General features: G+C 49.4%; 1 pseudogene; it reads right to left on the bottom strand.

Moving 5' to 3' along the window:
* Window positions 1-27,488, bottom strand: part of LOC129785683 (hydrocephalus-inducing protein homolog) — a 67,210-nt pseudogene that overhangs the window by 31,198 nt on the left and 8,524 nt on the right.

The raw sequence follows: 27,488 nt of genomic DNA, 5'->3' as shown, positions 1-27,488 counted from the left end.
CTAATGCACTTCAGGAGCCCAAGAGCAGGTTAAGCTCGTTATGGAGACCTAGCCCAGTTGTAATGAAGCAGGAGCCCTGGGACATGCTCCAAAACCAGCTGGCACAGCTCAGGCGATCGGCTCCCGCTCTCTGCAATACCCCCGCTGCTCTGACACAGGCTCTTGGTCCCATCATGCTGCTCTCAGCTGCAGTGGTGTGAAACTGCAGCTGTGCTCACATGGGGGGCTCTCAGCCTCATTCGGGCTATAGGAGTAACCAAGAAGAGAACAAGATCCCCTTCCTTAAAAAAAAAAAATAATGGTTTCACCTACTATAAAAGAAAGAAGAGGCTCGGATTATTCTAGCGTTTGCAACAGGATGAGAAGGGATTTTGCATTGCTCAGGCAGCAGGCATTCTTCATCTCAGACCATGCAAATAGTCAGTCAGGGCTCTGTTTCGTTGAAGGACATGAGGTTTTGATTGCGCAAACACAAAAGCAAAAAGTTTTCTCCAAGTCTGCAATGAAACTCAAAAAGTTCGTTTAAAGCTGCCAGCCTTGCGTGCAGGCTCACAGACGATGCTGGGAGGGAGAGTCACACATGGTATAAATCCAGATTATATGAAGGGATTGGTCTTTCCGTGATTAAACGGGCTGAACTTGGCCTCCTTTCCATAGAGGACCTTTTCATTCTTCAATAGGTGAACTAATGCCCATGGTTAATCCCCATACGCTACGTGTAAGGCCTGCCCTTATATATAATAATCAGTACCCCTGAACACTGTAAGGACACTTATGAAGTGCCCTTAATTTATAGCCCTTCCAGCAGAGCTCAGCTTTAGGCAGGCTCTCGCCGCCTGCCAGGAGCTCACTGTTTAGAAACGCTTTTTGCAACAACCTCTCCCAGCCTCACTAGAAACCTCATGTCTTCCCTCTCGGCACATCAAGACGCTGACGCGGGTATCTGCCAAGTGACCTCATTCAGGGAGGAGGAGGAGGAGGAAGAGAGGTTCTCAGCTATCGCTTACCACCGGCTCAATGGCAAAAATATCACTGGAGAAAAGCATAGAGTCTTCTCGCACCTTTGCCCTCTGGTTCTGGAAGGCACGGGAGAGAAGGGAAAGGCGTTCTTGGAGCGTGGGGTCCATTGCACACTGCTTGAGAAAAGAATCCCTCTCATTCTCCTCCTGCTTCTGCAGCCTGCGACAGCGCCTGCAGCCATGGGGAGACACAAACCAAGCAGATCATTTAATAAACAACATATTTGCAGAGACTGTCGCGTAAGCGCAGGAGCAGCCACGCACTGGGGGAGGAACAGCAGGAGCAGCTCAGCAAGGGGCTGACCCCAAGCCACGGGGTCCCAGGCAGATCAGGTTATCACTTGTTCGCTGGCACGGCAGGTAGTTTTACGCCACACTCACGAGCTAAGAGGAGGTTTTTGAAAGCTAGCAGCCCTCAGGAGAGCCTCCTGGCTCAAAGCTACTGCCACGACTAATGGACAACCCACCAACACCCTCAGATGGCTTTTCCTCCCGTAGAGGTGCTGGGGGAGATGGATGAAGATGAAGGAGCACACACTGCAGTGCTTCGCTGGCAAGGGGAGAGCAGCTGGGATTCAGCTGCAGGTTACCAGCATCACTCTTTTTTACCTTCCCTTTTGGACTGGCAGGGATAAGCAAACTAGATCTGCTCCACTGCCTACACTGCCATCCAGCAGAGGATCCCAGAGCATTTGAAAAGCCAACTCACGGACTTTCAGGCATTGCATCACTTCAGTGAAATTAATGGGTTTATATGCATGAAGACAGAGGCCCCGAGAGGTGAAGGGACTTTGCCTAGCATCACCCAATAACGAAGGCAGGACCAGCATCTCTGAATGCAAACCCTTACATCCAGCCTTGAACCACTTCAACATTTTTCTCTTTTTGGCCTTCTCCTCAGAGCTTTGACACAGGTCACCTCTCCCTCACTCGGTAGTTGTAGCAGCAATCATTCTAGTGTTTAAAGCTCGCAACCGAGAGGTGAGAAGGGAGCACTGCTGCAGAGCACTTGCTTCCCAGCTGGCACGTGGATGTGCCCCCTTCACGCTCCAGTCCCCTGGCCACCAAGGACCAGCAGGTGACTACTCGAGGGGGATGAGGGGAAGGCTCCATACACAGCACATCAGGGCAACGTGGTATAAACAGGACCGCAATCACCACCCAGCTAAATTCCAATACATTTAGAAAGGAAACACAGCCATGGACATTACTAGCAGCACGCAGACAGAGCCTCGGGCAAATGCTGTCACCAGTGCCAAAAATACTTTCTTTGGCTTGCTCCCTGTGGAGTGTCATGAGAAATGTTTTTCCACGGCTGACCTACAGCGCTGTGCATGAGGGGGGCTTCCAGGCACCGAGATGAGCAACCCTCAACTAAGCCTTCATCAACAGACAATAATTCCATTGTTGAATCCCAGAAAGTCCTGCAGGAGGGAGACAGAGCAAACCCCTGGGTAGACCTTGTGATGATCCAGGTCTTTTGGGGTGACAGCCAAGCGCAGGGTGCTGAACTGCCTCCTCCCATTGGAAAGGTCCTCTCTGCTCTGACATCTCAAAAGCTTCTGCTACAGCAGCACAGAGGCCTCGGAGCGATGACCACCCCTAAGACTGCAAGTAAGGAAGAACAAAGCACTCTGCTCAGAGTACAGAACACGAGCTGGCATAAGATCAAGTGCCATTGGAAAAAAATGGGTTGAAGTTAACTGTGGGGAAACCTGGTTGCTTCTGAGGGGAGAGAGGATCACTCAGGGTCCCATCTGAGATAGGCAGGTGGGAAGAGATGCTAAAAGAATGGCGCAGGGACGTACTAAGAGAAGGTCATGAGACTTTTTCTGTTAACACACTGATCTTGCACAGAAGTCACACACTGCGCAATTAAAAACAGAGAAGAGTGGAAAACTAGTTTTGGCCTTCAAGGCATTTCTGACCTAATTACACTGAACTTTATTTGCTCAGAAGCCCTCAAAAAGTTCTCCAGCTGAAGGCAGTTTCCTGACCAGCTCTGGGTTCAGACTAACTCCTATACACCTACAGCCATTCAACTCTGAGAAGGCACACAAGGACTCCCTAAATCACCCCAGCTTCTAAGTGTCTTTTCCAGTGCATCCCCTTGGGCTAGAAGTGTTTCCCTGCTGCCCCAAACGGAATTTCAAAGCTTCAGAGACACCCTGTGGAGAGCCTGCCCCACCTCTCAGCACCACGAAGACACAGGTGCTGACGCCCCAAGGCACTTCCAAGTCCTGTGCTGCCCTGCCTTCCCCGCAGAACCCTCCACCTCCGAACTCTCCGAGCCCCGGAGAAGGGGCAGGGATACCTCGCTGTGCTGGAAGCCGGGACAGCGCAAGGCAATTCAGCATCCTACAGCCGGATGGCCTCAACGTTCGGGGCCAGCAAAGCACCCTGCCCTGCGCACTACTGGACAAGAAGGCTGAAGAAGGTTGCCATCTTATCAAAGCTGGAGGGGAAGAAACTGCAGTGAATATCACAGCAGGTACGCTGCCTGCAGCTGTTAGGTGCTACCGCTCAACGCAGTCCCAGGTAAGGAGCGCCGACACCTTCCTCAGCCTCACAGACCCTCTGCGAGCCCAGGGACCTGGCCTCACTGACTTAGGGCTCCCACAGATGGGAATTTGCTCTCCGAGGAAATGCAACCTTTCCTCCCCAAAACATGAGCTGGAACATGGATGGAACCGGAATGGGAAGCACTGAGCTCCATTACCCTGAAGCCCAGGGGGGGACACCCTGGTGTCGTGGATGGTTTACTTGTCCTACGCCATTCAAAAAAGCACCAACATCCCTCTGAGGCCGTACGTTAGTTTTACCCTTGGGCAGCGTGTCTTACTTAAATGAATCTTCCCAATGAACCTCAGCTTCTCCTGATCCTCCTCTTCTTGACTAACAAAAGCCTTCCACTGGAGTGGGCTATGACTTTACTCCGATTGTGGATGACCACGGATCTGTGGTTTGACAGCGTGATGTAGGTCTTCCCAGCTGTCAAGGAGTTCCTGTCTAGCCTGATGTTGACATCTTCAACTACTGCAAAATGAACTCCACGAAAACTATCATGATCTCGCTGTCTAAACCCATGGCCAGGTGGGTCTTGAAATAATGGGTATAGTTCTGATCTTAAAAACCAGGCTGAAGCCTTTGAAATTTCTGCCCTTCTCCGAAGTACAGAGCAGCTTCTATACGAAGACTGAACAGGATTCCTCAACCTAGAAACCACACAGGAGATAGGTAGGTTTGTAGAAGTATGAATGGCCTGGGAAAAAGTGAACAAGGAAAAAATTGTCACAATTTGTTGTAAAACAGGAACCCGAGGGCCTGAAATGGTATTAGTTAAAATGAGAGAAAAGTAGTTCTAGTACTTTTCCTAGGAATATTCCTTCCTTTGGAACGTACTGCCATAGGTGCCTACAGGCGCTCATCGCTATAAATCCACAAAGCAACTGGACAAAGGCTTGGAAGGTAAAACCATCAGAAGCGATTAAACAAAGACGTGAATAAAGCCTCCAGCACAGAAAAATGCTGCCTCCAAGGCCCACGAGGGAGAAAGCATATGCACTGCCTGCTTCTACACGCTTTGCTAAGCATCCCCTACCGCTGCTCTCCTGGAGAGCACTTACACTCCCGGCTGCAGGCACCGAGGACGCTTCTGAAGGCTGGAGGGCTTTGCCGGAGCACCTTCTACCACAGAGAGAAGGATCTGGCATCGTGCTGACTGTGTAAACCCACAAACCTCCCGGTACAGACGAGAGCGTGCAGACGCCAGCGAGTCAGGAGGGAGCAGCAGGTCTTTCTGCCAGGCAGATAAACTGACACAGCAGAGCTGTCAGGGTTGGCCCAGGGCAGCTGCAGGCTTCATGGCCTGGGTGCCAAATTAGATGTGACATTTATTTAAGACTCTTGATGGTTTAATATATAAGTCTGGAGGAAAAGAAAAAAACAACAACAAAACAATCTCTGTACTGTACCAGCAATGTAGCCCTAGGTATTTCACCTGATGGGGTAATGTCCGTGGGTCTGTGCTTTGGGATGCTTTGCTGCCATGAAAGCACATTTACTGAATCCAGACGTACCTGCCCTATCGTTACTTACACAACACGATGATCTTATTACAGGCTGTCAGCTCTCTCATTCTTACATGCTTTTGACGTATTTCCCAGAGACAGCAGGACACAGCTCACTCTGCAACCTGAACAAAGCAACACCTGAACTTGAAATTAAAAGAGAGGCTTCTTACACAGCAGTAGAGCAGGTGCTTTGGGCTGTGCACTCCTGAGCGATGCTCTCTGAGACAGCGGGAACACCACCGTGTTTTATTCCAGCATCCATCTGCATGGCTATGGCCACCGGTATCTCAGCACATCATGGTAACTTTTAACTATCTGAAAGTAAGAAACCCAGCACTGGGTCATCCTCTGGGGGGCCTGTTGTGCAGGAGGAGAGGGAATTTACAGAAGAGCTAAAATATCTTTCCGAATATTAAGCAAACCCTTGAACAAGATTTCAAAACAAATTTCAGGTTTTATGAAGAATGCGTTCCCAGCATTCAACAGCCAGTACCTTCCTCCATCGATTACTGCTCTAAATATTAGGAAGCTGGTAGCCAGATGGATTAGACTGAAGAGAAACAAAACAGCACTCTGCTGCCTTTCATCCTCACCGTAATATTCTCCCTCTATCCCTGTAACTCCCTCCTCGCTGAATTTGGATTTTAAACCTTTTTAGGAGTGCATGACAGTCAGGTTCAGAATATTTGGGTAACAGGGAAAGCAAGTTTAAGTTAATTTGCCCAGTTTGTCAGAAAACTATGCCTGGCTCTCACCTCTTCTAAAAGAGACAGGTCCTGCTGCTTTTTCACTGAAAATACAAGCAAGCAACGAAAGCCGAGCTCTTCACTCAGAAGTGTCATTGTACCTCCACATCGACCCTTTGAGCAGTTCTTTTGCTCCTGCTACTATCACGATACCCAGCTGCCTCACCATCACCAGCATATTCTGGTTTTTCAAACAGCATGCAAAGGTCTGCTGGTACCACTTCACCACCGGAGAAGGGAGTCACTTCACCAGGCTAACGATCTCTGGAAAGCGAGAGGAGTCCCCTGCGGCTGGATCCAGCCCTCCCCACCATATGCTTTTGGCTGCACCTCCCACAGAGCTACCTCGGTCAGAGTCAGGAGCGCTGCTCTGAGCTGTTTTGCTGTCAGGAAGCTAATGGCATCACCTACAAAGTGTGCTGGGTCTCTGACAAAGGCCACCTGTCAGTCCCCACGCTCCTATTTCCAGCACTAGAGCAAAACACAGGGCAGTGACAGTCATTTTTAAGTGCTTCTCTGAGGCAGTGCTCATGAGCTACCTTCAGACATCATTAAAACCATCGTGCTAGTTACTCCAGCCCTAGGAGCAGCTTGTTTATAAACCTCACCATTAAATAACTGCTGCCAGCACAGGGGTTTCTACAGGACCATTGCCCAGGCTACAACAAAGCTCAGGGCACCCTAATCATCACTGCTGCCACAGCTGATGCTGTCAACAGCTAAAGCCCCCAGCAAAGCCCCCTCTGAGCCCATGCAGCCCATCGCAAGGAAAGGATCTGCTACCCCAGAGCACTGCAAGCCACCGTGAGACAACAGATGGGCAGGAAAAGGCAGATGGAGAGCAATGACCAGCCACAGCGTCTACGGGACAGGTCGCAGGCTCTTCAGACGGCTCTCCTGCACTTAGGAGTCACCTTGCTTTCCACCAGGCTCCTTGTTGTGCATCCTCCTGTAATGGAGCACCCAAAGGATTCCCCATTACCTCCTCCGCACCGTGCTTAGGAAGGGCTGTTGGCTTTCTTACGGGATGGAATACTCCAGCGCAGGAATATCTGGGAGCCAGCACAGAGCCTTTGTGCTGCCCAGTGTGAAGGAGCCTCGCAGAATGGACTGAAAGGACAATGAAACTGTTGGATAACACAAGACAGCGCTGCCGCATATCCAGGATGCCGTGGGCTATATATAATCATTATTGGTACTACAGCCATGATACGCTGGGGTTGCTGATCACTGAAACATTGCTTTTGGCCCACGGGGAAAGACAGGGCAGGAACCTTCCTTCTGATTGCCTGGCAAAGACATGCTTAATACGCCACTTCATAAATCAATCACCCTTCAAGCTACTCTTCTGCTTCTCAGCAAACGCTGATTGATCCACCAGGAAAGGAGACTAATGAATGGTCAGTTCTGCCCCGAAACGCATCCAGGGTTCATGGCACCTAAGAACATACTAGTGATTTCCACTGATGATAGAAGAGACAAGCTGCAGTCCAGGATGCCCTGCAAAGAGATGAAAACTACATTCTCCCAGAAATCCTTCACAGGCTAAGAACGGGATAGGCGGCGTCACATGGAAGTCTGCTTCTGGGGATGAACAAAAGAGCCAAAAGGAGACTTTTAACTCCAAATAACCCTCCGAGCACCCACCCCCAAGCCGTGCTCATGCAGTCAACGCCACGGGTTGCTTTAGCAGCATTGTTGTCAGAAGGGGTGTTACATAGTTTGGGAGATATAAAGCCATGACTAACAAAAAAAAAAAACGATCAAGCAAATGAAGCACAAACTTAATTCCTCTTCTTCTACCCTCAAAGCGACAGACCATCGGCTTTGAAACAGAAGGCCCTAGAGAGGGGCGAAGGCCATACTCTGTTTGCAAGAAATTTAACAACCTTATCTAAAACAGTATATATAAAGAAAAATCATTGTTACAGGCAGTTGTGGAAAAGGGGAACAAAGACAGGAAACAGTTGTTAACTGTTAGCTGATCTGACATAAAGGAACACTTTGGAGAGCAATTATACTCACCCATCAATCTAATTGATTTGAACCATAAAAGCCTATATAACCAATTATTTGTATAACGTATTAGTTACCAATCCTCAGTCCGTTGCAGCACTGCTACGATTAAGATGCAAAGTCAACATATAATTGCATCAACTCCTATTTACACCTTTTTTTGCCTACAGTATATGCCACCCTGCACTCGCTTTGAAGCAGACGTACAAGAACATAAAAGTCCAACAGAAACTAGCCAATCCTGCTGGGAATTCTCACAAGTGAAGGAAGAAAAGCACAACATGCACCCACGACCTGAGGCAAGCAGAAAGGAAAATCCCTTTGCAAAGTTCTTAAATGCCTGGCAGTCCAAGGAAAAGCTGGAGCAGCCTCTTGTAATAACCACGGCGTCAGAGCCTGGCTTACACCTTAGGATAACACAGGAAACAAGATCTTTAAAAATCACCAAACAAAACAAGTTTGTCTGCATCTGCTAGCACTAAACACAAACGGAAATAATTACATCAGTTCACGCACTACAGTAAAGCTTTGGAGCCAAGAGAGGCTGCTGCTTAGGGAAGCAGAAGGTTTCCCCACCTCCCAGCACTGGTAAGAAGCCACTACCAGCCTGCCTGGTGTTGAAGGATCGGAGAATTGCGCGGCGATGAAGAGCTACAGACCTGACCAGCAGTGGCACACAGCGGTGGCCACCAGAAGCTATGGGGCTGTTGCCGTGAATTTAGCTCGATAGGAACCGAACACACTGCGACATCAGAGCCGCTGTGAACGCTCACACCAGACCAAGGTTAAAACCAGAAATGGTTTTGGCATTCCCACCCTGGTACCCTGCACGACACAGGCACAGCTCAGGTCAAGATGCAGCGAGGCAGAGGGTTTGCTCAGGCAAGTCCTGAGCCTCCTCCGCTCCGGCTGGAGTCGGCACAAACCGCGAGGGCTCAGCAACCTGAGTGATCTCAGGAACGTGAAGCGCAACACAGCAAGGGCTGAACCTCAGCTAAACCCTGCTGCCTATCCACATCCATCCGTGGGTTTGCAGAGAGAAAAGACAAAGAAAAAGGCTTGATCTAGAGGCTAAGTCAATAGGATTTTCATTTTGTTTTCAAACAAGTTCCTGGAAGCTACTGATGGTAGTGCCAGCCTGGCAAGATGACAAGACCTTCGGTAGAAAGGGGGTTCTTAAAGGAAAGAGAAGAGAGGCATGCAGAGGTGGTTGTCTTCTCCAAAGTCTGCACAAAACCACAGACTAATATCACAGCAAGGTAATGTTTTACTCTTGCGAGTAGCTGAGATGCCCAGAGGTGATGGCACATCCGTGCTGCCGTTACTCGTTCAGCCTCAAACATCAACAAACACGTAGGGCTGGGATTTAATGAGCTTCCTGCGTGTGTACAGTGGCCACTAACACACCGCCAAGCCCTTGCAGAGGTGGCCTCATTTACCAACGTAAGCTGATTCAGCTAAGCCCAGCATCAATTTCAGCTGAAGAAAGGGATTCAGCACCCCAACACACCGACATTCCCGGCTGGGAACCCCATGCTGATCTGTGCAGGAGCTGAGCAGTCAGCAACGCCCCTGACAATTCCCCTCGGCCCATTTGCAACGCGATGCAGCCCCTACCACAGTTTCCCACCGCGGCCGAGATGCACAGGCTGTGCTTGCCCTGCTGCCAGCCGAGCACACCCGGTTCTGTAGTTACCGTCATCTTCACCAAACCCAAATGGCTCTAACACACCACACCAAACTCTCTGTCGTGCCACAGGTGACTGAAGAGCTCCACATCAGCTCCCTAATTAATCGTGTTTCATATGCCTTGATTTTTCCTGTGATCTCATGCCTCATTTTCCCCCATTTGTGATGAAACCTCGGTGCTTTCTCAAGCTGGCGGTTATCACTCACAGCTCCAGAGGCTGCTGCAGCACAGAGAAGCTGCCTGTGGTTAGGCCGAGAAGGGCAGAGGCACCTCAGGGCAGTGGCTCAGGCCATCCTGCGTAGGGCAGAAGACCCAGATCCTCTTCTGACATCCCCTGCCACCCTGAGCATTGCTGCCGCACTAAATACAGTGATCCCCAGCCAGTTCTTCCAGATCTACCCAAGAAATTCTTTTGTTATTATTTTTTATGCTTACGTTGCCCTAAGGAGATCTTGTCTATCGTGCAAGTGTTGGTGCTGGCTTAGAGGAAGGGGAAGATCTGAGGCCAGCTCATCACGCTTACTGACCAACCCAAACCACACATCCCAGTAGCTCTCCGGTGCTCAGTACCAAACCCCCCTGCAGCAGCCCCCTGAGTGCGGGCAGCCTAAGCAGCAGCTGCTGGCCAGCCTTCGGGACTGGGGGGCTGGTGGGAGCCTGCCAGGGAGGAGACGGCTCCGGCAGGGCTTGCTTCTCCACGCTGCAGGCTGGAATCACCACCCCTGACGCGTTTGACAAACACACAGATGTGGTGCTTCGGGACACAGTTTAGTGGTGGGCTTGGCAATCCGGGGTTAAGTTGGACTTGGTCATCTTCAAGGTCTTTTCCAACCTCCATCATTCTATGATTCTACGAGGCTGCTGGCATTTGCCCCACGCCTAGCAAGCAGCAATGGGGAGGAAACGGTGCTGGGGACCCCCTGCTTCCAGGGCCAGGCAGCAAAGCTCAGCGGCGGGGGAACAAGGCAGCCAGACCCCTCCCTGACCCAGGGCAAGGCAAGCTCTGCTCCACATCCAGCTCCCAGCGTGCTGCACTGAAGAAGCCTATTTAGCTGCTCCCTCCTGCCATATAGGAATAACCTGAATCTGGCACAGAGCAAGTTTTGCTGCCCAGGGCTCAGGAGGGGAGACATGACTTCACCCACTTCCTACGGGGACAGGAACTGAGCCAGCGCAGGAAAACTCACTCTGATTAACAACCACGGAGCCAGAATCAGACCCTGCTCGCACTTTCTACCTGCCCTTGAAGTAAGCAATTGAGGAGCCGAGGCTGAACTCTCCCATCTGTGCCCTGGGTGTGCAGAACCACAAAGGATGCTCTGAGCCTGGGTCTGCCATCCACAGCAAACAAGCCAAGATTTGCTTTAGCACAGCTCCTGCTCAGCAGCTGTCAGCCCTCCTGCAAGCTGTGTGGGAAGTTGAGGGAAAACAGGGTATTCATCTGCCAAACACCTAGACGGTTCCTCAGCAGGCTTTTAGCACAAGGCTGGAGGCTTCCAGCAGGACTAAAACCACCGAGAACTACTCCTGAGCCACACACGTTACCTCTCTTCTGGGGAAACCGCTTTTTGGGGCTCTGAACCAAGGGGAGACAGAAGAGTAATGGAATAGGCAGTTCTGCTTGAGGGCTGCCTCCTCTTGGGTGTGCTGTCTCCTAAAATACTCCTATGGGTATGGGTTCTGATCTCCCCCCTCAAAGAGGGTGAGATCCTGCCCCAGGCTTTTGCTTCTGCATTAGACTCACAGAGCTACTGAAAGAGAGCCATCCGCATCACTACTTTTATTACTGACAGCAATAAAAGCATCTCAATACATAGCGTCCGTCGGCCACGCACAAGCTCAGTGGTGCTTTGCTAATTACTGAAGTTTTCTGTGCTGACAAAGAGATGCCAAGGGATGCAGCAACCGATGGGGAAAAACTGCACAGAGGAATTTCAATACCGCACCACAGATCCCCTGGGCTAGAAGCGTGTTGTAGTGCCTTGCCACAAGGGCCAGTGGGCACTGGAGGCACCCACATACAGGCACAGGATCTGGTCCTACACCTTGAAGACCACCCATCATACTATACTAGTACTCGTTGGAGACAGGAGCCTAATGTGAGTCAGCATTTAGGGAGCTCTGAGTAGAGAAGCAATTCTCCTTCCACAACTCCAAGCATCTCGCCAGCACCTCCTGTCTCTGGCAGCCTTCTTCACCTGCATGGAGCACCTGCCGTAGACGTTATTGTTTTGGATGGCATTGGACTGGTGGATTTGCTTTGCACCTCTGGCACACCTCTGGGAACCCGTCATGCATCTCCTCAGCCACGTGTCCCTGAGCAAAGCTCACCTTCCCACACCAAGCTGGTGCTACGCTGCCAGGTTGCAATAAATGTTGTTACTGCAGCAAACTGGGTTTGGTGTACAATCAGCAGCACTCAGGGCAAGCAGCTTGGGCATCATCTCACTTGAGCAGGACTTGACAGCTGAAAGAATATCGAAACTTTATGAATACTGGATTGGTTGAGACTAGGACTTACCTCCATAAACTTATTTTCCCACATCCACACGGTCCACACAGGGTGGGCTGAACGTCATCTGGGAAAGGCCAAGTGACCGACAGGACTTTCAGTGGTATTGAAACCTTTTCCAAAGCTGTACGAGTGCTTCGCACGCAGGTTTCAGAAACCCTTTCAAGTACCATAATCTGATGTTAAGGTGCTGGACAGGGATATGCTGGAGCCCAGAACATCCCAAGTCACCCTCATTTCAGTACGAGCTGGGATTTTTCACACCCAGACACATGTACACAGGCGAAAAGGAGGAGTTTAGGCATGTAAAGCACTGAAGGACAAGTTTTCATTGTAAATCATTACGCTCATAGCAGCAAACATTTTCTCCACACTCATCCATAAATTTGGAGCAACAGAACCGCCACCACACACACAGTCTATCCAGGGGACAGTACCTGTGCTCCTAACCAGCCCAAAAGACACACAATTTAAATCAACCAAATCATACGCTAAGGGAAAAATTGTGACTTGTTCACATGGAAGAGCTCCATGCTTGCTTAAGCAATGCTAGGGACAGATCTGACCCAGCTTCAGCAGAAATTTAAGCAACGTTCACCTGATCCTGCGTAAGTCACCCTAAGAAGGGTGTGATCCATTGAGAACGACTGCTGCCTGCGAGCAAGTCAGTACTGATACACAGCCAAGCGAGGGAAACGCCTCCCAACACCTTAAACTGCTGTTTTGCTCTTAGCACTTCTGTTTCTTAATAAACACTCCGTTGGTGGCTCTGAAAGAGCAACCCGGCTGCTTTCTGTACGCGCGTCACAGGGAGCCTGCCGTGGTGCCGGACACATTAGCCAGGGCTCGCCACGCGAGGTCAGGGAACGCTGTCTGGTGCTCTGCACTACTCCTGCAATAAACTCTGCACCACACCTCAAAAGACTGATTGATTACACGTTTCTGCTTCACTTTAGCAATTCATCTCAGCAGCCTTTCACTTACCTGTACGCTTCAAAGCTAGAGAGATAATCCCTTCATTATCCCCTTGCTCTCCTTCGCAATTCGTAGTTTATTTCAAAATAACTGCAACATTGTACTGGCAGGCAGGAATGAAATCCTGGGTTCATCTCCCAGGGAGCTGCACGTGTTCCTGGGAAAACACCCATCTCGGAGCCAGCAGAGAGTTTATCCCCGTGGCCTACCCACACAAATGACTTTTGCAAAGATTGACTATGGGGGAACCAGCTGTTTCAGTAAGAACAAGACTCTCAGGTTTTTCAAAGCAAGCCACGAAGATCCTGGCCCTAATTATTCGCTCACTCTGTTCCGTCACAAAGTATAAACCCTACGGCCCTAATCTCCACTGTCACTGCTCATCTGCCCCAGAGAAATTCTAGCCCTCTGAATTTTATCCTATAGATTCTGTATAGGCATACAAATAAGGCACGTTTTTGTGCTTCCCTAGCTGATATTTCAGTCACCCGTCCTAGAAACTGTTACCCAAAACAATAAGCTCCTCTGAGTGAGCATCAACCATTCTCCGTGAATATGTCAATAACTGGAAAACATTAGACAAAGCTGAAATAAGTCGTGAGGCTACATAAGTGTTTGGAAGATACAGGAGCATTTGTAACTTCCACAAACCCAAGACAACTAAAATGCTCTTTGCCGGGCTAAAGCAGCACACAGTATCCCCTCGGTTAGGACACCACACTTCCAAGGACCAACGCTGAGGAACAGGGACAAACCAAACCTCCCTCTCAGGCGAGAGGAAACACACGCCAAGTGCCTTCACGCAACTGAGGAAGCGCCTCGTTCGGCACCACAACATACCCCTGCTGAGCCAAGGCCGACAGAAGCATTCTAACATGGCGCCTTTTCCTAAAGATATTCCCCGCTTACTCTTCAGTGAAGCGTAAAGCTGATGGTGTTTCTGTGGCCTGACCTCAGCTTCTCCTAGCCTAATATAAATGTTACACCTATCTCGGGAGGCAGCGAGCTCTTCCTGCCAAATCCCAAGAGCCCTCAAGTCCTGGCTGCATTAGTCCTGATGTCGTGAGCTGTGGGAGAAGGCAAAAAGAAAGAACAAGGCTCTGCGGCAAAACAACGTAGAAGCAGTGCAGGGGACAGATGTGTAAGAGACAGCGGCATTGGAGCGAGTCTGACAGAGGCACGCATTCCCACGTCGCGCTTCAAACATAGCACCGCCAAGGAATGAAGCTTCACACGTGCATATGCACACCGTAACGGAGAATCAAGGTTCCTCCCGCCTCCGACTCAGCAACTCCCAGCAAAACCCGATTCCAAAAAACCTCATTCCTGCTTGAGGGGATGCACTTTAAAAGCCCCCTAAACACCAACTATTTGTCACTTTTCTTTGAGGCAAAGCCGGGACAGGGGAGATACACCTGGAGAGGCAATTAAGGTGACCGGGACAACAGGGAATGATGGCAGATGGCAGTCATGGGGGGTGCTGGGTGGAGAGCACCCAGCCGACACCAGCATCCCCCAGGGAGAGACCGGCACACAGCCACACAGAACGAGGGCACACGCAGCCTTTGCCCCTTACCTGCTCACTTAAGCACCGAAACATACAGAGGTTTTGAAAGAAAAGGTTTTAGAAGTAGTCTGCAAAGCAAGCTTAACATTTTTCTGCTTTGAAAGGTCTCTGTTTTGAAGGACGCAGAGACTGGGCACCATGCAGTGCCCAGACCTTACCTGTGTCATAGTGAACTGTCAGGGGCCTGGAATAATCACCAGTCTTCTCTGGGTGGAAGTCCACCGTTACTTGCATGGCATCGCCAATCCCAAGAGTCCCAGCAGAGGGATCAACAGAGAAAGGGCTGCAACACGGAGAGGCACATCAGGATTATTGTGGGACCTTTGGGGACTACGTTCCTTCTGCCGTCCAGCTCACTCCAGCTCACCTGTATTAGCAAGGGGCCAAGAAACCACAGTCAGCAGCAGAAAAAGAGAACATACAGGGCCAGGAACTGAGCCACCGACCCAACTCCTGAAGAGCTCCAGCCCTCAGAAGATCCTAAGCGATAAAATGACCTCGTCTCCCCCATACCCTGCATCCAGTTTTCTGCAGCAAGGCTCAAGAGTCTGACTGCTAGCGATACGATCGGAGGAGGGTTTTTGAAGGGCACGGAGATGGCAAGAGTTATTTGCATGCACAACTTGACACTGAGTTCCTCAGGAATCCGTCTTTTCCTGCCACCTATAAACCTCAAGAGATGCAAATGTCAAGGCAATACCTGCCCCAGTGAGATTACAGCCTGGAAATCAGACAGGGAGAACAGAAGTTTATTCTTGAATGACCGGAGAATAATTAGACTTTAATGGCAGAATTAATCTATCTTTCTTTTTTTTTTTTTTTTTTACCTTGAAAGCATCCTGGTTTTGCCTCAGAAAGGGCACATTTTATCAGCATTTCAATGAAAGCTGTTCTAAGCAAAGAAAAATCTGTACGAGTGCAAAGGCAGGTTAGAGTGATACAGAAACAAGAAAACAAGACACAAAAGGAGTATCCCATTTACAGCCTGAACAATTAAATCTCTAGCTAAATGAAGCACCGCTAGCAGGAGCATATCAAGGCACCTTCAACAGGAGGTTTTCTGCGTATTCACAAGCAATGCAGTCTGGGGCTCTGGGTTGTAATCCAGGCTTGGTAACTGTTTGCTTGGCCTACTAGAGAAATTCTGTGCAATGTGTGGGAAATAGTATGAAAATGTGCCGGTGTACTTTAGATTTAACAAGAGCAATTATGATTTGTCGCCAGGTAAACAGCTCTCAGCTGACAGACACATAATTCAGTCCTTTAATGCTCAGGGAAAAGTCAGATGCAACGTGTTTCTGCATAACAGCAGCTGGGCTTTGTGGCTCTTGTACAGCCTCACTTAGAAAGCAAAAGTTATTGGATTTAGTGCTTTGCTGGTGGTCAATTTGTCACCTTAAAAATATTTTCTGCAGAGTTTTACAGTGATTGGGGAGTGCAGCCCACAGAAATAATGAGAAAAAATGGAGCCATGCGCAAGCTTCGCTTCGCTCATGGAAGCAGTGACAGCTGATGAAACTGCTGGAGTTCCTGCTCATTAAGGAGACACTGATGCAATTGGGGGCCTGACCTGCTCCCATCACGACTAGCAAGAACATCGCCAGTGACTAATGGGGAAGCATTGGGCCCGCAATGTTCACGTGCTGGACCTGAGGCTTTTGAGAGGGAGGAGGAAAGCCAAGGCGCCGCCAGCCTCAGAACCGGGCTGCTCTACATGGCCCTGCACCTGTGCTGGGGGTTGTGCCTGGTTATACTGGGCAGGGCTCTGCTGGTGCTTGGCGGGGATCACTGCCTGCTGTGGGAAAGGCACAGAAAAATTCCCCCCCACCTCTTTTAGTTTGTTGTTTTTACCAGAAACATTGCCAGAACAGAAAAGCTGCCGGTTAAGGGCCACACTTCAGCACTACCTCCCATCCCATGCCCTTCCTACTCCATCCCCATGTCTGCATACCCCTGCCCTCAGATAGCTGGGATGGGAATGACACTCCTGAGGATGACTTCAGGGGATGCCTGAGAAAGTAGATACCTTCACATCTTCAAATTACCAGAGAAGAGGATCCCACCGAGGTCAGGACTCATTCTCAGGACTGAGAAACAGAGCACAAGTCAGACACCGCACCTCCTGCCTCCCACCCCACGCTGTACCCACAGGACAACTTGGTTCCTGATGTAGCAGGAGCTTGGTATCCCTCACGTAGACCTGCTTCTCCAAGACCCAGAGGGATGTAAGGTCCGTGCTTCACCTGAACTCTGAACTTCAGTCCACATCACTAAGCTGTTCCCTGCAGCCTACAGATAAGAGATGCTAAGGAAACGTCCCTGACACACTAATAGCCACATGAAAACCACTGCCAACAGATGAAGCTGGCAGGCTAAACTTTGGCCTTTTAGCCATTAATTGTGAGCTGTTCTTTACGGTAATTCTTGTCCTGTTAGATCTACCCTTGTAATGAATAACTACTGCTCCTGACAAAACAGGAAAGATAAGGTTTGGAGGTTTATTAATAGCTCTTCTTCTGACATGCTTTTCAACTACGTCCATTTGTACGTTTGCTTTGATGTACAACATCTAAACTTTCACAGGTCCAGATCTCCCAACGGTGCCTTGCAATCCCCAGCTTGTATAAACTCATCTAGCCGCACCAATCTGAGGGAGACCTTCCCAGCAGAACCTGCTGAGATCTTGCCCGTAATTGCCCTTCAGAAAGGGAACAACACCAGATTAGTAAGCAATTTCATTGTGATCTGTCTTGGCGTTTACATCTTGCTTGCTTTCACCAGGCATCAGCTCCCCAAGCTGGGCAAAAGTTAAATCCCATGAGGATACCACGGGCAAAATACTCCTGACAATTTAGCAACCAACTGACAAGTGAACAACGCTGACAGTTCTGTGGCTCAGGCTTTCCCGACTACCGCGCTGCCTTTCCTCCTGGAACCATACGTTTAGTCAGTGCAGCGTGCAACGAGGCTGCAACATACTTCGTCCCGTGGTATGTTTCTCTTCTACAACCAAAACCCCTTTACTCCTCTGGTGCCTTAATTTGCATTATAAAATCATCTGAGTTTGAGAATTGATTTCATTAAAAGCTGCCTCCAACCCCAAGACCGACAGTAAAATTACTGGTGATTGAATTGCCCCCTCTGTCAACTAAGACCTATTGCAGGAAAAAAACCCCAAAGATCACTTAATCTTGGCATACGTAATTTTTTGGTAATGGTATAAAAGCCAAAGTCGAGCACTGTAACCACTCCAGTAAACACAGTCTGTTAGGTCAAAGCATCCAAGACTCCATCTCCATACTGAAAAAATCCTGCACAGAGCCAGCATCTCACAAGCTCTCTCTTTCCCTCTTTCCCTGCACGTAGGCTCTGTTGTCACATCCCTGTACATCCCATGGTAACTCTCCAGCCCCACACCTCCATGTAGTATAATGGGTACTGCAGGGAGGGATGCAAGGCGGCTCCTGGCACTGTGCCATGTAGGATCATTTCCTGAGCTTCCAGAGCTTGATGGGACATTCCTAAATGGACCTTCTCAGACAGATCCTCTCTAACCCATAGCACAGCACAGCACAGTGTAACGTCAGGAAAAGGCAGTGCTGCACTGAGATCTGCTTCCAGGCACCATTTTCAACTGAAATGTACTGGAATGACATTTATCTCCGTGAATGCCGTGGAGAAGAAACTCACTAACCAGCCTTAACAATGAGAACGGCAGGAAAAGACTTTTTATATTTATACTATTGTTATTTTTTTTTATTACTACACTATGCAGTGAACAGCTGGGTATGGACATGCAGGGGGAGGACAGGCACAGAGCCAAGCTGCATAATGGGGAGTGCTTTGGTGTCAGGGTTCCCACACACACACACACACACACCCTTTACGAAAGAGGAGTCAAAACGTGTCCATGTTTTCTGGTAGATACCACGGCAAGGGAGAGTTCTGAACAAGCAACAGCAGAAGGATGCTGAATTGGCCCCGTGGATTCATTTGAGAGCTCTGCCGTGGAGTAAAATACACCACACAAGTCCTTAGATAAAGTTGTAAGAGGCAAGGAATGTCCTTATGAAGTGACCCGCTGCAAGAGCAGAGCTCGCAGTACTGACCGAGAGGAAAGGTTAGCATTGGAGATGGGCTGAAAAATGCACTGAAGGTGAAAGCTGGTAGGTTACACTTGATGCCAAGGGAATTTTGAGAAAGGAGGCAGAGAGAAGTGATACGAGCAGCGCATTGGACTAGGAAACTGTGGCGCCTGCGGCTGCCTTGCAAAGGGGCAAGAGCCTGAATTCGCCCAGGCCAGAAGACAGAAGTTGCAGCAACTAAGAAGTCTCAGTTGTGCAGAGAGAGAATGAAGGACACAGAGGCCAGCTGATGGTCCACAAACTTTGATCTCTCTTTCCCTTCTACTCCACTAAGCCTCCTCCCCCTCTCACGTGCACGCATGCTTACACATAGCGGCACACAAAACTATTATGTGATATTGATGTTGGCTTTAACACAACACTACATCCATACTCAGCAAAAGTTAAGCACACACTAAAGCTGCTTCAGTTCTCCACTAAATAGGAAGAGACTAAAACAGTCCTGAATGTAAGTCTGTAAGGCTGGCACTCCTACCACCTATGCCATAACTCTTAAATACTGCGTCTCGTATCTACACATTAAGCTCTCCAGGACAGGAAACATCACGCATTAATGTCCAAAGCACAGGTTTAAGTGTTTGTGATGCTGAACAATCATTACGGGAGTCATTCAAAAGAATGCAATGACATTAAACTAAAAACTTCCCCTGTCGTTAATAATGATGCAGCCTTGGTCACAGCCTCTAACGCAGGGAAATTAATCCCCTGACATGAGGAGGAAAACGGTCTCTCCCGCGAAAGCCTCTGTAAGTAGAGTTGTTCAAAGACAATTAACAGCTAATGACCTACTCGCCTGTGGAGCAGTGTATTGGTGAGACTCTCCAGCCAACTTGTCATGCCAGCTGGGAGGCCAGTTCTTTTCTGCTGGGGCTGCTGGAGCCACTGAGCTCACCCGGGACCTCGGGGCAGGCACCTGAGCAACTTCTCACAGCACAAGCAGCAGGGAACCCACTGTCACCCAGCGCAGTCCCCAGCACTGGCTGGAGAAACCACTCCTGGCACACCATGGCCTCATCGCACAGGGAGAACGTGGTTGTTCTGCTCCCAGGCTGCAAGGGGACGTGGTGACCTGGTCAAGAGTGGGGAGCACTCGGATTTTGAGTGGAGGATACAAGCTTGGGGGAGTACAGTCGAGATACTGGAGGGCTGGGCTGCTATTCAGGGGACACAGCAGAACCGCATGCAGCCGAGGGATGGAAAATGCAAAAACCTGTATTTGGGATGGAAGAATCCCTGGCAGTGCAGGCTGGTGGGCACGAAAGCCTTTCTACAGAAGAGGAGCTTAGGGGCTGGAGCACAGCACATACAGGGAGATGCTGGGATCTCAAGGCTTTGCACAGCCTTGAGAAGGAAAGACGAAGGCTGGTATCACTTGGTCTTACTTTTCGTGTTGAGTGCACACCTGATCAAACTTAGACACTGGTCTTGCTTTGAGCACTGTGTTTGCTCACATGATCTCCAGAGGTCTCTTCCAAAGTTATTCTAGGATTTTATCTTCTCCAGCAGCCCAATTCCATTTCACGTGTTCCCCAAATTTCTCATATTATTTCTTATACATCTGTGCATATATATAGGCAGATGGTAGACAGACAGGCATTAGAGGAACTCAACCTTTAAGAAAGTTCCCAATGAGGAATTCATTATGACATTTCGCTGAACACTTAAAGCAAAAAAAAATAAAAGAGCAGAAAGACAGGAACCTCAGAGTATTTAAAAAAGAAATCTGAATGAAAGTGGGGGCGACCTAATTAGAATAAAACGCTGCTTATATTCAAAGATCATCAGTTTGAAATTTCAGACTGGCTTTCAAAAGTTCATAACGAAATGGAAGAGATGACTGATGCCTTTGGCTGACATGGGAAATCTTACCAGCTTTTGATCTCTGCGCACACGCAATCCAGTTATTCAGAATTGTACTTTCTTGTGTAGTTTGAAATAAAGCTTTCGTAACGCTTCCCATCCCTTTGTTGCAAGTCAGGACTGAAACATTCAATTGGTGAAGTTCAGCATAAAATCCAGATCAAGCAGGATTCAACGTACGCCGTATCACGCGATAGAACAGTTGGCAAGGACATTGCCAAGAGATGCTACACACGACTGGGTACTTGTTTTGGTGGTGACAAGTAGATCTGGAAATCCCAGAGGGAAGCTGTACAGGGATTTACAAGTTCCTGCCTATGTATTTCCACAGTGAAAAGAAGCAGCCTGCTTGAACAGCATCCTGGAAGCCTGCTTCAACAGCCTTGCCAGGCTTTGGTAGAAGCCTCTTGGACCTTCGCATTTCCCAGGAGAAAGAGCAAAGAGCCTTCTCTTGACCCCTGTTTTCCTGGGGAAGAAACCGAAGCAACTCAGGTGCACTAAGGCAGACGGCACGTCTTTGCTGCATTCTGGACCTCAGCTCCTACACCAAAACCTCTGGGACCAAGCAACACGGAGCTAACTACCAGCCAGCTGAAGTGGTTTCCTTGCAGGTGCAGTTTCCAAAACGCATTACCCTCTCCAGTTCAGCAAACTGGAAAACCAGTGACTGTCTTCTCAGACCAAGAGGAACAGTACAGGCTGTCCACGACACAGCACACATCAGGCGCTTGACCAGGAGACTGCCGAAATGCCACGTGCTTGTGGCCTCCCAGGGAATGGGTATATTGGGTCAATAGGGCCACATAACCACTTCAGAAGGTACTGAAGATCAAGGGGGTTGCTGGTAGCTACTACAGCATGCTAGAGCACTTTCCAGGAGATCTGAGAGAGACAAAGCTCTAGAAAAGGCTCCCAACCCACGCGCCAGGCATTTGCTGCACCTTTTGCCTGTGCGCCCATCGGCATTCTGCTTTGGGGCTAAAGTGCAGGTTTGAAGCCGCTGCCAGTTCATCTCCACTTAAGAGCTCATTCTAATGAAGAATAGTGGATCCCAGGGACCAGATCAAACCTACTGGAAAACCAGGTTCTGGACCCCACAGGGTTTTTGTCAGGGTCTCAATACCAGTTGCTTTGATCTATCATCTCTGATTGCACTTGCTACTATAGACAAACTGCTGGTAAAGCTGATGATAAATTCTTAAATGTCTCTTCCACCAGCTCAGAGCTTGCCCATTTCTTAACACTGCCTTTGGTCTTCAGGAACTGAGCTCCTAGAGCTGTCGTCTGCCACGCAGGATCTTACACAGCCCGAGGGCAGTCCAGCTGCCTTCCTACATTTGCTCGTTCAATCTAACAGAATCAGTCTTGCACGACTGTGCACTGAAGACACCGTTGCACTATAAAACTCCACTCTGCAGCTTGCAGAGTTTTAGCAGAGGCTGCGCCATGCTTCAAACACTATAATCAACAGCAAACCCCACGTGCCCTGCCCATTTCCAGCCACGGCAGCAGTACAGCAGCTCACACGCTCTGGCTCCTTTTTGTCGCTGTTTACCAACTGTATTATCACACAACAGTGTTTTGCACAAAAAGAGATGAGCTCCCTACCTCTGAGGGCTGATGCAGTAGCGGGCCGCCCCGTTACCGATGTTGCGAACCAGCAGTGTTTTCTGGGTGCTGTACTTGACTGGACAGGCTGAGAAGTTCACCTGGTCGGGGAAGGCCAGGATAGCTCGGGCACCTATAGCTCGGAGAGGCACAACAAACTTCTCCCCTTTCTGTGACGCAGATGAGCTCGTGGAAATAATCCTGCGGGGAAAGAAACAATCTCAGCACAATGCTTTTAGTACTTTCCCCACGGCAGAAGGAAAACTGCTGTTTTCTATGGCTGTAGCAGTATCATTCAGTAACGCAACAGTACTTTTTACCTTCATGAGCTTTCATTCCAGTAGCATGACTTGCACAGGGTCGTTAACTTGCAAAGGAGAAACAACCCCATTGATTCACCTGCTTTTGCAGCAAGCTGGCAGCACCACAATTATCTGATGCTTTGATTCCGAGACACCAGAACAGTCTCTTCATGCAAGGGATCACAGCACTAACGCAACCTGCTTCGATCGCCACTGCAGACTATTGGAAGCACCACTGAGAACCCAGCTGTGCCACAGCACTAACTCCAGTGCCAGCAACGCGGCGACCTCGTTGAAGCTTGGCAGGGGATGCTCAGGTACACTTTCAAAAGGACTTCACCACATGCATAGTCAATGGTCAGTCTTCGGTGAAATACTTCACAAGCTGGACACGGTAATTGCGGCAGCGTCAGGGCAGTGCAGGGTACGGCTGTATTTCCTGCCCCTTCTCACAGCGTTATAGGGCCAAGGCTGGGGACACGCACCCTTCAAAAGCCACCTGATCCATCTCCCCACACCAGAGCTGGCTCAGCTCCAGACCCAAACTGTTTTTGCGAGAGGTTTCACAAGTACCTAAAAGCGCTAACAGTTGCACCCCTGCCCTCAGCAGCCTATGCCACCTCTGCGCTAGAATTAAAGGGTGTTAGTTCTTCCTGTGTCTGAACTCCGTTTCCCTTTACATCTCACCCAGCCTCAGGGGGCACAGGAGACAGCTCTGGCTGATGCCGTAATCACACCCCTCTGTAAGGTCTGTTCTAGAGGAGTAAGTGACGGCGTGCCTGGTTAGCACACCCACCCCAGGCAGGCGGCATCGGGAGCTGCACACGGGGGACACTCAGACACCCCACCAGAGCAAAGCCGGCTGTGCAGTCCCAGCCACTGCCTTCTGCAGAACAGAGCCAGGCAATCCCCCCCGCGCCCCGGCTGTCTGGCGTTTAGCAGCAGGAAGGCAAATCAAATTACCAAAACCATGTTACTGTAGAGATGAGCAGAGCAGTCTCCAGATGTATGGCGTGGCATCGCTGCGCTGGAACTATCACCTTGCCCCCACTGAAATCAGTGGTAAATCTGCTGCCATAGGGCCAGGAGCCATTACCCCCAGCAGCGCTCTTATGGATGAGCTGATAAAAACTCTGCTTCTCGTCACTCACTGGCTGCCCTGATTTTTTCCTCAGTGCTTTTAATTAATTTGATATTTTTATCACTGTTGAAGCAGCAAGCGCTTTAGGATTTTAATGATTTAGGAATTGCATACAGCAGCAAACTCCCTTCAGCAGAACCGATCCAGCCTCCGCCACAGCTGGGATTTCCTGCTCCTGTCCCCATCCCCTCCTGGAAGGGCCCTAAGGCAGCCAGCCCAGGCACAGACACGCACCTATTGCTCTAACGCAAGCGCTGACAGCCAGCGCCTCACCCACCACCCAGCACCTCGCCTACCACCTGCTCAGCTGGGGTTTAAGCTTGTCAATACAGATGCTGCCCCATCCAAGACAAAAAGAATAATCTCCTTTTCTAGACATCTCAAATATTCACCCTAGAAACTGCAGAAGGGCTTTTGCTTTTCCTATTTGGAAGGTAAAATACTAGGAAGGGAACTGCAGCAAGCAACCTGCATGATTTAATACCGCATTTCAGGAAAGCGTTTCATCTTCAGCAAGTCGTTCTGAGTTAGCAATTTTGTACTCAATCTTGCAGCCTAAGCCCTCTAAAATAAAAGCTATGGGCAGCCCATATGAATTTAAAGCACCTATTATCTGGCTACTTCACGTCCTGCACTGTTTCGATCCTCAGAAACTCATTAGCAAATGAAGAATGTTATTTGCTTTTGTTGTTGTTGTTCTTTTGGCCACACTACTGTAACAAAGGCATTGCAAAGCCAATTGAAAGCTACCTGCCTTATTAAGTCTTGGCATGCCATATTTACTTAGCTCCCTCTTCCAGGTGCCAGGTAGGCAGAGGAGGATGCAAGTTCAGATCAGCAGGAGGATAAAGAAAAAAGGAACTTCAACAACTGGAGCTACTTGGAGCAAGTAAAAGGAAGTAATTGTCAAGGTGTTGTCATTGCTAAGGAGCAAATGGATCAACAGCAATGCAATTAAGAGCCCAAGAAATAAATCCCCCCCAAAAGCAAGCACAGGCAGCCTTCCCAGCTCCGTTGCTGGTGAGGGGCGCTGGGACCACCTGCACAGCAATGCACAAGGGATTTCTCCAGGGACCTGAGGGCAAGGCTAAAGCAACAAGGATTTGGTTTCACAGAGACAACCACGACCTTGAGAGAGAAAGATGCCTCTCGCCATTCATGCAGATGCACATTATGCTCCAAGCCCCCTCTCCAGGGACACCGTGGGACATGGCATCCCGTGCAAGGCTTGACTCAGCACTTCAGAGCGGGCTGACCCTTCAGCCACGCTCTACCACCCCACCAACGTGGGACCTTGCACCAGGCTGAATGCAGCGCCAGCCCAAACAGGGGGAAACCCAAGGCAGGAGGGGTGCTAGGCAGAAGCTGGCTGTTTGTGCCACTGTGAACCCATGGTCCCTTAAGCTTTTGAAAGCTGAATTGCCCTCCCTTGGGGGCAACAGGTTGCAAAGTCTCTACTTCAGCACTGCCTCGTGTTACCAGGGCACTAACCCTGCTACGCACTTGCTTGCAGCCTAGGGGCACAGTTGAGACCAGTTCAAAATGTTGTTCTGCTTCGCAACTGCAAACCCTTAGCAGACTGTTTAAGACCAGGTTTCTAAATAAACGTGCCTGGATGACAGAGGGGTTGCATCCCATCTATGCTTTAAAGTTTGCTGTGTTTAGACACAGCTTCAGGCTATAGGTTTTCATGAAAACACGACTTCATCCTGCATACAACTCCCCTCTCAGTTTCACGGAAGATACAGACAGTTGTACGATGGCTCCCCTTCTCGTGCTCCCCTGTGACAAGCAGTAAATTACAAGCTCTGGCCTTCCAGGTATCACCACTGGCGTCTGAACTGGCACCCACTGAGACTGAAGCAGCTGCTCGTCTTGGGTGTTGTTTCAGGCTCTTTGTAAACTCAGGCTAACAGTAATTACTGTCGCAGCAATATCAAGCCTAACTGCCCAGAACCCCAAACTCAGATGTCAGTTTCCCTGCATAACCTATCCCAAATGCTTCACTGAATTCCTTGCAGCAGCCAACCTGCAAAGAAAAGATCCTTGTAGCATGAGGTAACACAGCAAGCCAAGCAGGGAAAGCTCCCGCTGAAACCCTGATATAAAAAAAGGCTGGAAAATAAGGGCCGTGACAACAGAGGAGAGACCAGAGGATGAAGATCCGTTCGCAGCAGAGGGGGTGCCCCTGCGCCTGCCCCCCTCAGCCGCCGGTTCGCAGGAGTCTTTGAAATGAGTCACTTGGCTTCAGGTTCCTGTGGCGCCGCGCCATTTGCCTTGGTCTTCTGCCCCTTTCCTCCTCACAAGAGTCATCTTAAAAGTATTCTTGGAATAGCTTCTGTGCACAACAAAACATCTAGCAGGGCTGGGCTGAATTTTAAAGGACTTCATTTCAGTCATGCAATAACTCACCGTCCTGTCATATTTCAGAGTAATCAATGTGCATTAATTCAGTCTCCACTGAGCATCAGCAATGAATTTCACAAACCTCACAGACTGAACTTGCACTGCCTGAAAACAGTGCACTGCTACAGTGAAAAGAGCAAGAGGACAACACAGAATAAGCTCTGCTATGTTTTTATGTGCTTCTTGCTTCCTTCTTCCTTTACAATAAACTACTAATAAGCCTGAAGGACGCACAAATGGAAGTATTTCTGTCTGTTGTTTATCTGCCGGTCAGTGCCACAATGGTTTCCAGTTCAGCAGAGGCCGTCAGACCATAACGCAAGAACACATGGGAACAGGGGCTGGCACGAGAACACCCACGCTGTACAATGGAGCCATAAAACAGAAACGTGCAAATCAGAAGCAGCAAGAGTAACAAACTGGAAATGTTGCCCAGCAGAAAAATTAGCAGTTCATTTATAACGCAAGTGCCAATAAACCAAGAGGCGCGTCAGCTATTCCTTTTCTGACAGTCTGACCACGTGGCACATTCCCAAATGACTGCGAGACAGTAGGAAACTGCTCATTTTCCAAGAAAGGGCTACGTGGCATTTCAGCCACTAACAACTCACATGGCCCTATTACTTAGGGCTGAGGCACAATTTTACTCCTTTCAATCAGGAGTGACTTCACTGAAGTCAGACTTACTCCAGGGAAGAACAGATTCAAAGCAAGAGAATGACACAAACCGGCTCCTCATCAGGAAGACCCAGACCCCACTTCACTGGGTTACCCACAGTCCCTGTGGATCATGCAGTATCAGAGATGTAGGAGTTATTCAAAGGCAGCACTCCTGAGCCTTCCACAACTAACACACAGATACTCTGCAGGCAAGCAACTGCAAGCCCAACACAGGTGGCTTTACAGAACCATCTCCCAAAGCCTGCCTCTTGGCTAAGGGCTTTTCAAGGTGCTCTGCACATCCTGACCATGCTACTGATGCATTTCTAGCTGAGCGACAGCACTCCGGCACTTTCCTGACTCACACTCCATCAAGTACGAGACAAAAAGTTCGATTTATACAACATTCTGGTTCTGCTGTAGAGTCCCCATGTGCTCCTCACCAAGCAGCCCACATCCCTCTCCCAATGCCCTGCAAGGAGCACAAAACCCAGGTCGGCAGAAACCGCCAGGGTGTCGCTCGAGCTGTGCAGAGGACCTCGCTGGCACAGCTCCCTAATGCCACACACTCACCAGTTCAAGGGCAAGACAAGGGACAAAGTACTGGACATGAGTGTTCCTGGGAGTTACCTCACCCTACTTCTATTTGGGGTGATGTTCATGTGTTGCTCTGCTGCTTCTCTGTAGTTGAAGAGCAGCTCTTTGCCCTTCATGGGAACCGATTTACTTCCATCCCAAAAATGAATGCTCATGAATACTAGTCAATCA

This window comes from Falco peregrinus, chromosome 14 (genome assembly GCF_023634155.1).
Source record: "Falco peregrinus isolate bFalPer1 chromosome 14, bFalPer1.pri, whole genome shotgun sequence".
NCBI lineage: Eukaryota > Metazoa > Chordata > Aves > Falconiformes > Falconidae > Falco > Falco peregrinus.
This window is presented reverse-complemented; position numbering and strand designations above follow the sequence as displayed.